The following is a 14,524-nucleotide window of genomic DNA, read 5'->3' as shown; positions in this document are numbered from 1 at the left end:
CCTTACTGATTCTGTGATTCTATGATTCTATGATTCTATGAAATAAAGAGTTAAGAAAGGATAGGACACTTCACATTTTAGATTTTATTCAGATTTRTGTAAATTGATAGTAATTGATAGTTCTTATCATCTGACTGGGGACATATAATTATTTTGACTGAGGACCTATAATTATTTGAAATACATTCTGTTTCTGATCCATACCATAYTGATGTTTCTGTTTATCACTCTTCTTTGTAGTGGACCATAAGCCATTCACATGARCCATCAGCTATGAGTGTATTTGGAGCCAGATTTGAATCTCTAATACATGGCTTATAGAGTAAATAAATAAGACTATACATCTATTACCATTATGAAACTTCTTCTGTGGATAAATCTTAAAACTTACTTTCAGATTCTGTTAGACTAACATGTTTCATGAACAGTAAATTCATTTGAAATAAAGTTATTKTTTTTTKKTTTTTTKKTTTTTTTTTTCACCCGACACAGTACTTTACATCATGCCTATGGGACTGGCAATATTTGTCTTGCATTAAACAGTTTTACAACATAATACCATGAAAAGTGACATAGATATAAAAAGTGAAATAAAAGTGTCCAAGTCTTTTTAAATATGTCTCATGAGGACAACAGTCTTTCTTAATAAAGCCATCAATAAACCATTTCAGAAAAAAGARCAAAACCATGTTCTCTGACCATATCTGAACCATTTTCCTAAGAGTATACACATATACTCCTACCATTAACATTATATTGACATCATAGAATAAATTTTTCTAAAAAACAGAAGTTTTGACTTGATCATCCTSTACCTGAAAAAAGTAGTATAAGCCTCAATCAGTACTAACAAGAAAATATGAAATTGTTTATGTAGATGCAGTAAATTTGCAAGAAAATGGTTTATGATAAGCCAGAGCACATATTCTCTGCTCAAGGGAATTAGATTCCCRTATTTCATAAAGATTTTATAGAGCAAGTTTTCTTTATTCCTCCATATGGTGTAGATTAAGATAGGATCCCCTGAATCTGGGCTTCAGAAGGAGAGCTTTCTTCAGAAGTTATGAGCTTCCTTCATCTATGAAGCTCATACCATTGTATCAATGAGGTAACTCCTGAATGGAAAGACAGGAGTACACTTCAGGRATTGAGGAATATGATGAAGACTTTATTAAACACAGTTCTAGGAACACACTACATAATTTGAAATGTTTGAAATATTAGTGATCATTGGCTAGGCTCAAAACACTGACGAAACAGAAGCACTTTCATTCACCTTGTCCACTAGGCATAGCATATGAGAACAATTTTGGTTGTCCATCCTTAATACAGCAACACATTCACTTCCCCTTCCTTTATTTGTAAGTTTTCTTCCTACTCTTTTGTTGAGAGACTCATAAGTACTAACCTGTTCAAATGGAGGAAAAGATGACACCTTTGGGCAAAATGCTTCATCCTGGTTCTCTATTTATGCAACAAAGGTATTGAAACATCCCTAATACATTACATGAGTAAATTTGCACAAATGCAATAATGTTCATGAAGTTCAGGGACAAAATGTATCGGAAGATATTCTTTGTTTAGTTTTCAGTAGCACAGTTCAGGGATAAAGATGAAATCTTATCAACCCCATCAACATCATCCTGGGACAACACTGTTGTAATTTGAGAGGGCTGAAATTAAGTCATCAAACTTTCTTCATTAGAAAATAGAAATCCTCTCAAAGTTAAAGCTTTTRCATCACAGCTGATCATTTTTAATCAGAGGTTCTGGGTTTATCTATATGTCTCTTGACAATTGTAAAATTGTAGTTTTTATGCACAACTTAAAGYAAAATGTTGCTCTATTAAAATCTAAAATGTGTAGCCCTTTTCTTTTGCTGCAGTATTTTTCATTTTATTTTTTAATGTTGACATGAGGAACACAMGTGGAAGAGAGGGAAAGCATCTTCAAGTTTTACATTCAATTTTCCATTTTACCATGACTTTTGTAAAGTTATTTTGTTATTTTGTCTGAAACAGAAAATTTTGTTGATCTCTGGCTTTATAGCTTGGATCTTCTGTTTAGCATTTTGTCACACACCAYTGAAATAGGATAGTATCTTTGTAGAAGATGCAAATTCTCATATGTGTGTTTTCATTAGGGTTTGGTTCAGTCTTGTAATTTTTTACATGCTTTTAAAGAAATACTGGTAGACTTTTAATTTTCTTAAGTTAAAACTTAGATTTTGTGCATCTGGGACTTTTGATCATTAAGATCTTTTTTTTTTTCTCTCTCATTTTACTTTTATGAGATTTATGACCTATGATGTTAAGCCATAACAAAGCAATATTTATTTCAATTAAATCATTTAGCAGTTAATTCTTCAGGTCTTCAGCTTAACATGACAACTTTCAGCAATGCCTAAGTTTAATCAAATTTACTGTTTTCTTTATTTTCTTATGTCTAGACTTTCATCGTCTGTTATTTCTGCAGTTTTTCAGTTTCTTCTGTACAGAGTTAAGATAAAAACTGTAGCATACCAATGATACACAAGGTACCCTCATGGCAAAGAAGGCCAAAAAGTACCTGAGCTCTGGGAGAACTCAGCAGGCTGGAGAAAGGGGCTCTCAGGAATTCCAGGGGGCCGATAGCTTGGAAGCAACTTTGCAGAGAAGGGCCTGATGGAGTTTGGGGATGAATATATTGAACATGAGCCAGCAGTGTGCCCCTGAGGCAAAGACGACTAACAATATCCTGGGTTAAAGCCAGCATGTCAGGGAAAACTATCCTTCCCCTCCATTTACTGCTGGTGAGACCACATCTGGAGTGCTGTGAGCTCCCGGTTCAAGGTAGACATTGAAAATCTGGAGTGAATCCAGCAGGCTGACAAAGGGGCTGGAGCATATGACRTACTAGGAGAGGCTGAGCAAACACAGGCAGGAGAAGAAGTCACAGGGGACATCTTATTGYTGTCTTTAACTGCATAGTGGGAGGATGCAGAGAAGAAGGAGCCARACTCTTCTCCCAGATGCACAATGAGAGGTCAAAAGGCAAGCAAGGGGTGCAAGYTGCAGCAAGGGAAATTCCAAATGGATATCATGAAAACAAAACAAGGGAAATTCTAAGTGGATATCAACAGTGAACATTCTTGTCTGTTCCTTTAGTTATATAAAAAAACCCCAAAAAACAAAAAACAAACAACCCCCCCCAATTCTTCATCTTCTTCATCTTAGCTAAAATAGATATCGTCCCTTTTTGAAGGACTTTTATCAAGTTCAGATTAAATTATATTCAACAGTTCATATTTTTAAATAGGCAGCCAATAGAAAGGCATCAAGCACAAAACAACTGAAAAGGGGAAATGTTAAATAAACCATGAATTCTCATTTTGCAAAATCTTTTTTTAACTAGGTTTTCAGTTTGATAATTATAATCCTTCATCATAATTCTGCATAGATAAAAGTATAAATGCTGCTGATGAAGATGTAAATCATCATGTTTTTCTATTAAATATTTAATTGAATTAGTAGAATAAACATTTAGTTTTGTCTTTACTAAAGAAGTTCCATATTTAAAATAGGCAAAACAATGTATGTGAAAATCTTGCAGTCAGAAAAGGAAGCTAACCCAGAGATCATGGCAARTATCATCTCTTACTGAAGCATGTAAAAGTAGTTGGAAAGAAAATATTCTCATGTTTCTGAGATCTCTTTTAGAACAGTTCAGCTAAATGAAAATACAGCTCACGCAAAGCTGTCAAGATAATAAGACTTACTATACAGTGACTTGCTTATGTTACTTTGGTTATTTTTTTATTTTTTTTAGCGTTTTTATACTTTAAGACAATTATTTAACAAACCTCAAAGGCATGGCTATTAATCCAAAGCTTGGATACTCAACTAATCATAGGCAAACTTCCCAAGTAAGAAGTTTTCAAAATTGGCCTAGAAAAGTTAGGAGGTTTAATTCATGTGATCTGTAGTGTTTGCTACTTACGGTCAAGTTTGAAACAGTATAGAAATACCTTTCATAGTTATACAGTAATTTTGTCTCTTGACAAAACTCCAAAATATATAAAGCCTAAGGAGAAAAGAAAATATTAAGATATTGAGAATTAAGCAAATTTACTGGAGCTTCTAGTCCTTGCCCCTGTGGCTTCACAAATTTCTTATCAAATTTCCCTCCAGAATTTGAAATAATTTTGTTGTAAATTGAACCCTTCCACTCCTTTAACTCTTTCTGCTTTCAAATACCAAACATGCATATCTTCATTTAGAGGAATCTGTATAGACTAAGTATATTTAATGAGAGAAACTTATAACTTTGCTTTTTAATTTCAAATGYGAAAATAAAAGCTAATTTTGTCAAAATTAGGGACAGGATACCGTAGTGCCTTGCATTTAGAAAATGCTGAAAATAAACATGAAAATACTTCACAAGCTTTTTTATTTGTTTGTAAGCAAGMATCTTCATTTAACTTTATTAGTATTTTCCATAAAGTCCTATATTTTTTCCATATATATTCTTAGCTGTCAAAGGCTTCATCTTTTGCATTGTGCTACCCAGCTACATTGAAAATACCTTGGTTAAAAAGAATCTTTATTAAAGCTTCTTTGAATTGAAGCCTGAATAATGACAAATCTTAATACTATTTTTTTTCCTTAAGCAAAGAAGTGATCAACTGTTTTGCCTTTGTCCAGCCTTGCCTGACTACCATATTGCTGAAATGAGTGAAAAATAATAGACAAAAAATAAAATAATTCATAGATAAAATTTTATTTTTGGTTAAAGAAAAGATAAGARAAAAAGGAAGAGAATAAATATGCTTTATGTATCTATTTTGTTCCTTATAACCAGTGACAGACAAATTTAGCTGTTGGTGGCCAAAAACCCCTAGGATCTTCTGATATGTGTTTCTGTTTTTCTCTAATCCTATATTCAACATTGTACTGAGGTCTGTTAAACATTGATAAGCTTTTTTTTTTCATGCTGCAAGTCCTCCGAGACCATTGTGCCTAAATGCTGTAAAGACCTGGATTAGCTTTATGCATTGTTGAGGTGGTTTAGATCCATCTTAGTACWCAGTGTATTCTTTCCAAAGGAGAAAGTCAGCTTGACTGTGTATTAATATTGGCACTGTTGTAATGCTTAGCTGGTTAGAGTCTTAAAACTTTTGAGCAACTCAATACAATTTTCTGATGCTCACTCTTTGGTATATCCAAGTAAGTTCATCAGTCATAAAATATGGGATGTTTATAACAGTTCGCAAAACTGTGTTTTCCTCATTATTGATGTACAAACCTCTGTAAAGAAAGCTTTCTTTTTCATTTTATGCCCAATTATTTGTATTCTCATAGCATACATTGGTTACGAAACTTTATCTCTCGTTTTTCTTTGGACTCTGTTTCTATTTATCAGCTCTGGAAATCTGTGCTTTTTTGCCTAAATATTTCCACAGAGGTCTACTTTTCTGACTTTTGGAATAAGGAACAAAAATCAACGGATAGCCATTTGGGTAAAGGAATTTATCTCTTTGCTTTCTAAAAGATACTTTTAAGGACAGAAAAAATTCCAACTCAACATAGTCTACATAAGCATAATTTTTCAGTATCATTATTTGAATTCTTTAATTTTGATAGAGTTTGAGCCATATAACCTTTGTATAAACAGAAATAGTACATGTAAAATAAGGTCCTTCAGCTGTGCAGCTGCCTATCTGACTGTTGATACAAATCATCAGGAAAAAAAGACACATAAGCCATTTTCCAGGTGCAGAAAGCAAGTGTGGGATTTGCTTGGTGAGATTTAAGATTACAAAACAATAATAAACATTGAACACTGCATAGGCAGTATTTTGTATCTCAAAAATAGATTTGACTTATTTGAAATTTTATTCCATGTTAACTAGTTAAAGGATGTAAAAGTGTAAAGAACTTGTGTTAGCTATCTAGAAGAGAATTACTTTTACATAATAGAAGTAATATTTTTGAAGTTTCTTGCASTTAGAAATAGTAAAACTCTTTAAGTTATTTGTTCAAGTTTGGAGTGAGATAATGATCGCTTTCAATAGYAATTGCTGATTTTCAGTTTCTCTTGGAAACTTGAATTATAGCAAGAATATAAAGCAGTGCACTTAGAACTAATTTCTCTTGTAACAGAATAGTTATTTCCAGAGTTATTCATTTATTTGATTTGYGGAATATTTTAAAATAATCATAAAAATAATTTTATAAAATAAAAAATGCAGAATTATAAAAAAAATAAAATTATTCCATTAATTGTCGAAGAAAGCCTACAAATCTTGTAAATGCAATCCCTAACATAATGCAACCTGAAAAGATATTCCACTGGAGTAGCTGAAATATTTTATTCTGAATTATTCTAGCTTGCATAAGATGGTGGTGATAGTCTTTTTTTTTTAAGGTTCTTTCCTTTTTTTTTTTTGTCATTCTACAAGTTYGCAGACAGAACGTAAATAACTATTTAGATTCATTTGAATGGCTCCTGTCATTCTCTGGAGGATTCTTGTTTCCTTACTGCGATGCCTAAATAGGCCAGACTACTGGAACAGAGCAAAGCAAAACAAAATGCAATTTATCAGCTGGCTGTGGCAAAAACATATGGACTGAACACATTGGTTGAAGGGAGATAAACTTCAGGCTGTTACTACTCTGTCAAAGCAAACCTGAACAGCACTATTTTTTATCCTTTCTCACTTCTATTTCCCTCTCTCTTCTTCYCTCTCTCTTTCTYTGTCATTTTTTACCACATTTATTTTATCATTGTTTTCCAACAGATGCAGTTTCCTTATTTTTCACTGCGGGAATGTGCCCATTTAAAAAACTATCTTAATTTTATTAAGTTTAAATTAAGATTAAAATTTTAAAGTATACTCTCAGTATACTTTRCCAATTGTATTTATGGTTGCAGTCATTGAGCGATTCGAGCTGGGCTGAAATGTGAGTATCTTTATGATGCTTATCCAAAATCAGGAACTTTCTCTAGATCTGCAGTGCTTTGTCCCAACCTGAATGCACAGATAGAGTGCTACAATGTATTTCTATTTCTTCTACTTGGAGCATCTTAGCATCCGTCTCCAAGACCAGCAGCTGTTGTTTATCTTCATCCTTCAGTATCTGTCCTTTAAAGCGATACTATAAAATGCTTAAAACGCTTGTCCATATGTCTTTACTCAGTATTCACTTAAATGTGCTTGTCTGTAGATGACTCTTAGATCTCTAAAAGCAGCTTTGTCCAGAGAGATTGTTCTCTATATCTCAAGATTGCAGTTGTTCAAGACAATTTCCCTAACAAGATAAATGTGTTTGCTGACATCTCTAAGTGGCTTACTACCAAGTAGGATGTTAGCCTGATTTTCCTCTATTGTTTAGGAGTGACATCAGCTCTCCTCTCTGCATGAGTTTTCCTAAAAGACTTGCTGTTTGCATCCTTACCTCTAAGTAGTATAGAAAAAAACTTTTACTAGCGATTATGAATATTTTTGATACACATTTTTCCTTCTTGGCAAAGTCTCATCCTTCCAGCATCAATTATAGAAGTAACTTTTGCCATAACCTACTCAACTTATATATCTCTGGTTTTATACACAAGAGAATGTAATATAGTAATTTGGGAGCTTTATATTGATTGTCTTAGGAAAACATATGAAAATCCTTTCTGGGTTTACAGCAATAATACTTTATTGTATAAGGGCTGTATTTATTCTATSATGAACTTATTAGGGTCAGTGCTTCAAAGTACCAGAATAAGATAAAGGACCACATTTTCTGGTTTTWAAATTATTTGCTTGAAAAGGTGAGGGGAGAAAATGAGGTCAAAAAAGAATACAGAGCTTTGCTTTTCCTGTTTCTTCCTGATTCTTCAATCTACAGTTGAGTAACGGGACAAGTTAGTATTAGAGAGGTTTTCAAAAGCAGTCCTCTGACTTTTTTCTGGTGGCAAACTTTCCTTTGCATTTTTGGAAATCCTCTTTCAGTGCTTGGTTAAAATAATGAGTTTTCTCCACCATTATATAGCAGCAAGCATTCCCAGCCAATGAAGTAGGCCRGGGAGGAGTAATACCCACTTTTGGCGTGGCATACTGAAGCACACAGGAAATGGTTTGCTGGGTGACATGCTAGTTGATAACTGGATGGTTTTCAAGTTCAGAGCTTAGATWGGCATTCACATGCTCTAAACATTGACACAGGTAGCTAGCTAAGCTAGAAACCTAGTGCACACTCAAAGTCTGCTCTTTCTCTCTGGGCAGCTGACTACAGCTGCTCACAAATTCACCTTTTTTATTCCTCTGTAAATAAGATATACAATACTTAAATAAGTGTGGCAGGCATCTAGAGGAAATAGAAATATAGCAACCAAATTCCCTGTTATCTGAATGCAATGTCCTGACTCTACCAGTCGTGAATGATATAAACTTTAGTTGAGGGACTCTATAAAATATGGGGCTTTATCTTTTGGCTTGTGGATTGACAATTTGAAAACTATTTAGGCCGTGTGTGTGTGAAAGAATGTCTGAAAGCATAGAGGAAACAGCATCACAGAGTGACAGAATGGTTGAGGTTGGAAAGCACCTCTGGAGTTCATCGAGTCCAACTCCACTGCTCAAGCGGGGTCAGATAAACCAAACCAGTCCTGTGCATATATTGAATTGCCCTGTTCTTGGCTGTGCAAGGCTTCTGAAGGCTAGTGCTGTGGATCAATTCAGCAACGTATTACCATAGAAACGGCATTTCCATAATAACATAGCAAATTTGTTTTGCATGTTCTTTTTTTGCTTCTTCACCCTCCTCTTCCTCAGTGACATACTTTCAGACACATTTTTTTWWWWWAAAAAAAAAAAGTAGTTGTCAAGCTGGATCCCTAGCTGCACTTCTAATGCTAGATGACACACCAAGCCTGGCACACACTGGCCATCAAAGGATGGTGTTTCTGTGTAACTACAGAACAGACACTGCATATAAGTCACATTTTTTCCCCATTGCTAACTAATTCAAGAGTTAAGATGTAGACAAAGGTGGCTGCTAAAATGATTGACTCTGCGCTCCCATGATGCTTAACAATTTCAGTGCTTTAAAAACTGGAGGCCCAATGGGGCAGAAAAGCCGTGGCACTGAACGCTAGCCAGGGCATGGGCTTTGTCAGTACAGCTCGACAAACACTCTTTGGCTTTATTTCTTCCACCAACATTCATGTCAACCATAGCATATTGCTGACATATTGACATATATGACATATGCATATATGACATATATGCTGACATATTGCTGGCATATAGCTCCACAAACAACTGAACTGGTATAACGGTTCGCTGTCACCARAAGTGAAGTCTCATTCCTCCTTCTGGCTTCCCAAGTAGCCTCCTGAAAGTGCTGCTATCTTTTTACCAGACTGACACGATCGTTAAAGAAATTTACATGCATAAAGACAATGAGAAGGAGTTAAAAATGACTTGAGATTGCAATGAAAAGCCAAGCAAAAACCAGGAAAGTATTGTACTCTAGCTCCATTTTCACCACTGGGAATTTGGAGGGCGAAGGCAGAATGCCGTCTCTTCTCCTGTGACAGTGCTAGGATTGTATTTAACACCTGAAAATACTGAAAGATCTTCCTCATGCTCATGATTGCCCTAAAAAGAAAAACTAAAAATATATGTCTGTTTTTTGACTATGAATGCGAGAAGTTGCTACACATATTTATTTGTTACAGTATACATAGGAGAAGCAGAAGGAGAGTATATGGAACTATGCAAACCGGTGAAGTATCGCTGGACCTTATTTTCTACCTCTCCACATATAGCCTCGCAGCTCTGTAGGAAAACTTTCAGTTCCTTCAGGGCCCCCCACTTCTGTTGCAACAGTAAGTGTTAAAGAAGGGAAGGTRTATTTTAGAAAGGTGAAAAAGTACAGACTATGACTGAGAAACTTGGGATTCCAAAGCTCATCCGYGGACAGGGGACTGCTCAGTGGCTGAAATCAATGGCTGTTCTGCATAAAGGTGATATTACATTCAGCAAAATAACACTTCTGTTTTCCAAAATGATAGAGTTCAACTGATTTTGGTGGTGATGYGTGAAGATCTTGTTCCTGTTTGAAGGAAAAGATCTGTTTGTAGAAAACAAAAATTTCGATGCACTAATTCTGTAATGAAAATGCGAGTAAGAAAATGATCATGTGTTTTTTAAGTGAAAGTTCATTTGAGTTATTTGTGCTGTTGTCTTTATCATTGTCTGAGTTTCTACTGCCTAATTTTTTTACGCACCAATGTGGTCTGTACTTGTAATTTTATGTAATGTGAGTGGCAAAATGTCTTTGTTTCAAGTGTGATATACTTTAAAATCATGAAAATTTTACCTGAATCTAAAATGAATGAATCTGCATTTAAATCATTTATAAAAAGGGTTTAAGAAAGGAGCTTTTTAAAATGTATRCCTTTTTGTATAATAATATATATTAAACTTTGGGAAAGGTTTAGTTACTAAGATGAAAAAAAAAAAAATCCGTCATTCGCATTGAATACTTCTTATATAGGAAGTAATTCTGCTGAATCAGAAAGGCTATTCACCAGATAGGTACTACTCCACAAGGGTAATAGAAGTTGGTCCAATTGATTTTTAGTTTTACCAAGCAATTCCTGTGTTATATWTGAAATATGTAAGGTTCCAGAATGCTGTTATTTTTTGAAAGCAAATAATACAACAATTCTCATCACTATTCAGAARCAGATCCTTCTCTCAGATACACACACCCATAACCACAATTGACATCGGTAGCAGCTGTGCATATGCAACTAAGGGCAAAGCTTGGCCTTTAATCAAAATGATTTTCTGGTGCAAAAATTGCCAGTTGTGATTATTCAGTTTATACTGTAGATTAGCCATTCAGTTATCCTTCTTTCTTCRGTAGCACATCACAAATTGTAAACGTCCACTGATTATTTGTTGTGCATTATTCCACTGCATTGCCAAGTCAATTAATATGTATTTATATTAGTGTACAAAATCAGTCATATGTTCTAGGCAAGTCTTGTTATTCTGAATGTATACAACTGTCCAAATCTGAAGCGCTGTAGCCCAGTAAATACAGGATTGGCCTTGCTAATAACAAGCCGCAGGCTTCATACTGACACTCCAAAGCCTCAGGACTTTTCAGGCTTTGTCAGGACTTCTCTTGGCCTGCTTGGAGCTTTGTTTCAGCTTATTTAGCTGTAACAGCAATATTCTAATGACCAGATGGCTATTTCCTAATTTGTTTTACTTTTGCTTAGCTTTGTATAATTGTGTAGTAGAACCATAATTTTTATATAGATAATACCAGCAAGTAATTATTCTGTATAGAATGAACTATTTACGACCCTAGCATAATGACATAGTGTAGCAGAATAAAAGCATGAGAGTAAAGCAGAGGCCTTGAAAGCAGGGAAATGGCACATAATATAGACAGAGTACAGGCATGATAGTAAAGGTGGCACTAGATGATACTGGAGATGCCTGGGCTATAAGCAACTCACCAGTAGTCAATTACTGACGATTAAAGAAATGGAGCCTTCAGAGCTGGGCAAAAGCAGTTAAAAGTAACAAGAAGAACAAACAGGTAGGTACCCAACATACATAAGATGTTCTACATATAGTAAATCCACACGTAGTGTGCACTGGGAGACCAAAAAAGTCTTGCAAGTTGTAAAGATGTTGGAAAAATCTAATACTTGCCTCAATTACACCCTGGAGTGTAAAGCAAGAAACTGCTAGTGTCATCATGGTGCTCCTCCCCATGATCATCCCACCACGTGGGGTGCTGATGACATGCTACTATAGCTACCCCTGGACTGAAGAACCCAGAGAGACAGCAGGAGGGTGTGAATAATCCATAAAAAGGGGTAGATGCTAAGAAGTTTCTATGTAGCATTTTATTTTCTGCTATCATATTTATATTTTTTCCTTTTCTTCTGTAATAATTATATCCAGACTAGTAATAATCACCTGAATAGATTGTAACATTTCAATTACACTACCAGTAAATTCTTGACTTTGCTGGAAAGGTGTGTTTCCTTTGGCTGATAAGATTTTGAGCATAACAAGTATATCATGTTACTTCTGTAAAGAATGCATGCCATCTGCTCACGAGCCTGAGGAGTCTCCGTGTCTCAGAGAGGTTCCCCGTGCAGAACAATTCTTCAACCTGTTCAAGTGTGAATTCTTAACAAGTCAATTTAATCAGCAGATTATGGCACTACATTTTTTCAGAGTCTCACGGAGGTGCATTCTTCTAAGGAACAAAGAGCACATCCATGCTCCATCTGCCTGTTTCCAAAGAGTAAATGTCAGAGAGCTACAGAGTTCAGTGATTTTCTCTACTTTTTTTTTTTTTTTTTTTTTTTTTGTGTGCGTGTGTGTGTGTGTGTGTGTGTGTTGCTATGAGATAATGATACCAGATAGTGGCTACTATGATCTTAAAATCTTTCTTATCCCTGACTACTGTTCTGACCAAGGTTTATTCAGATCTTCAGCTCCACTTTTTATTCTTAGAATACTCTTCTTTTCCCTATCTTCTCTAGGCTAACCAAAAAGTTCCAGCACCRCTACAGCTGCAGAAAAATACTTTCTTGATAAGACTAGCTTCTTTGTCTGGGTACTTACAAGGGAGTCAAATTAGCGTAAGAAACTGACTCCTAGCTGTATTTGATTCTCTATTTTTATTTATGTTTTGGAGGATTAGATATTACTAAACATAGTCTTTGCTGTTTAATACTCAATATAAGTTGTGAAAATGCCTTAATCACATATGACAAGAAAATGAGATAGTCTTATGAAAGATCAAATTATAATTATTTACTTAAAATGTAGGTATTCAGAAGATCTTTTTTTTTTTTTTTTTTTCCCAGTCAATATAGGAAAGGATTCATTTTCCTGATTTAAATGGAATCTCTCCACAAGTGTTAAATTTTACAGATAGAACAGAACAATTATATGACTAGTTAGAAACTTTCCTAGCCTTTTGCTAAGAGAAATAATTCCCAAAAGACTATCAGTCTTTATGTACCCTCCACGATGATATTTTTTTGTCACTAAAATGCATCCTAAAATCCAATTGGATCATCATATCTCTCATAACTCAGAAAGATGACATTTTATTCACCAGTCATACCCAAAACATCAAATAGTAACTTTTAATACAACACTTACATGCTATGTAAAATAGCATAACTGAACACATATTTGGATCCTTGTTATTGTTSTTAGAGAAGGATGAACAGGAGAAAAATGCTTGGAAGCGCCTCTAGCCACTGCCRCAAGAATGGCTGCAAGCTCCTACCTGCAGCAGTGGCTGGAAGAGGATGTAAGCACGAGCCACTCGGGGGAAGGGATTTCAGACAGAAAAGGCATGGGGGGCATCCAAAGAACCAAATAATCTGACTTATGTCTATTGCCCAGTGTATTTACACAGTAATAGCAAGCAAAAGCATAGTGAAGATGCATGTCAATCACTTTATGTGATTTTTTCCTGGTGTCCACAGCCATCTTCACTTTTACAGCCATATTTGGGGGTTTGCCCATTATTTATTTGGTTACATTTGACAAAAAAGCATTTATAGTGAAGGTAATATTTTGCAGCTCCCTTTTCCAGCCAGCAACTAAGATCATACACGCTTTTTTACCTTTCCTGGATCATAAGCTAAGAAGCGTGACCCTACCTTTATCTTCTGCCCTATTTTTCTAAAAAATAGATACTTGAATGTTAAGCTTTTACAGAATAAGGATGTATGCAATTTATTGTGAAAGAAAGTTTACCTCTTCTATGTTTCCCATAGCCATACAATCTACCTAGATTATGAAGAAATTGATTCTTGCTGCCAGAGTATCTTGCGATCTTGCACACCCTGTTCTGGTACCAAGGAAATAAGTATCCTGCCCTGTCTCTTCATGGTATTTAGACCATCATGAATTAAGGAACTTTACTAACAATTACTGGAACCTCTTCTGATATATAAAAATATATGTGCCAATTAGGGCAATTCTCTTCCATATCTTTCTGCATACTGATGAGTGCATAGGGTTTAATCTGAAACCTTACTGTAGTCAATGGAAAATGTTGTACCAAGTCCAAGCCAGTGGACATAAATAAGGAGAAATGAAAATGAAATCATAGAGAACACTAAATATTATCATTATCTATTCTCTATTTGCATTTCTGTTCATCCTCCCTCGGTGTTTTAAGATGTTTTGTAATGAATGTAAACAACGTATTGAACGTCAAGAGCAGAACAAGAACTGAAATTCATTTTTAGGATGAGGAAAGTGACATGAAATTGAATAGAAYTTTTAGCATCAACATTATTCATAAGGCCCATTTGTTGATTAAACTATCTGTTGTACTCTCAGCATGTCATATCACATCAATCACGTATGAATTTAAATTAAAGCCATATTCCAAAAAATAATATAATTGCCAAGTTGCCAAGTGTACCATCTGAGTGCTAAATTTAAACTTTTGCAGTACTTCAACAGCTGCATGAACCTATGAATAAT

Source organism: Rhea americana, unplaced genomic scaffold (assembly GCF_003343005.1).
Source record: "Rhea americana isolate MKP2758 unplaced genomic scaffold, rheAme1 scaffold_59, whole genome shotgun sequence".
NCBI lineage: Eukaryota > Metazoa > Chordata > Aves > Rheiformes > Rheidae > Rhea > Rhea americana.
Note: the sequence above shows the minus strand (reverse complement) of the source record.